This window comes from Arachis duranensis, chromosome 9 (assembly GCF_000817695.3).
Source record: "Arachis duranensis cultivar V14167 chromosome 9, aradu.V14167.gnm2.J7QH, whole genome shotgun sequence".
Classification (NCBI taxonomy): domain Eukaryota; kingdom Viridiplantae; phylum Streptophyta; class Magnoliopsida; order Fabales; family Fabaceae; genus Arachis; species Arachis duranensis.
The window spans coordinates 14,162,728-14,163,872 of record NC_029780.3 but is presented as its reverse complement, the minus strand read 5'-3'; positions in this window follow the sequence as shown (position 1 = coordinate 14,163,872).

Sequence of the window (1,145 nt, the reverse complement as noted above, 5' to 3'; positions counted from 1 at the left end):
CTATTAGTTTCATTGTCCCATTTGAGTATAGTTTGCTTGAAACGGATGGTCAACTTAGGATGATTTGTGGGATAAAGCGTAAGAGAAGAATGTTTAGTGGATGGCGTTGCAAATCAAGGCTCATTTTGGTTGATACCTCAAGGCTTAGATGCAAGGGTTGGGCTAGTGCTCACTTGAATGGGTCTAAAAGGAGAGTTTGGTATCACCTCGGGAATTCATCTTGCTTACCACCCAGATGGATTAATAATAATGATCAACTTTAAGATGGGTGTGAAAATAAAGTGTGGGATCCCGGATTAGAAAAAGATGATTAACTTCGGGAGCCTCAAGCTTGTGAAGAACTCCATCAACACTTGTCTCAATCCATGAGAAATCTTGGGGCACAATGGAGAACCAAGCAATGGTGGGAGTTCCAAGATGAATACAAGCACAAGCTACCTTGATGAGGAGCTCCCCATAAGTCCAACTTAAGGACAATAAACATAAGTGCTAGGTGGGAGACACCCTACCATGGTAACATCTTTTCATTTTCTCTTTTGTAAATAGTGTAGAATTTAGTTGATTTCATATTTTGTTTAGTTATTTGAGTATATTTGATAGTTTAGCATGTTAAATAAGGTTTTAAGGTGCTTTGGTAGATGTTTGGAGGTTTGGAATGCTTGGATTGATGCAAAAATATAGAAAAATTTTGAAAAACAGAGCACCATTCATGCGTATGCGTACATGGCGCGTACGTGCACGTCCAGCATTTCCGACAATCCACGCGCACGTGCACATGACGCGCATGCGTGGATTAAGAAGTTCCACCTTCCAGCCAAAACCCGAGAGTTAGGCCTGCACTGTGCGGAAATTGGGCCTAAGGCACAAACCGTTTCACGCGTACGCGCACATGCCGCGTACGCGCCACTCTCAGAATAACCCATCGATGCGGACGCACTCTGTACGCGTACGCGTCATGTCCATTGCACCACCACCCACGCGCGCGCGCCATGTGTGCGTACGCGCGGATTTTCTTCTTTCACCATATTTCTTTTCTTCTCCCCTTTCCATTTCTTTCCTCCTCCTTTGTTCTCCCCTTCTTCTACATCTCATCCAACACTCTCAAACACCATTGATAACCATTTATTTTAGTTAGTAATTAGTTA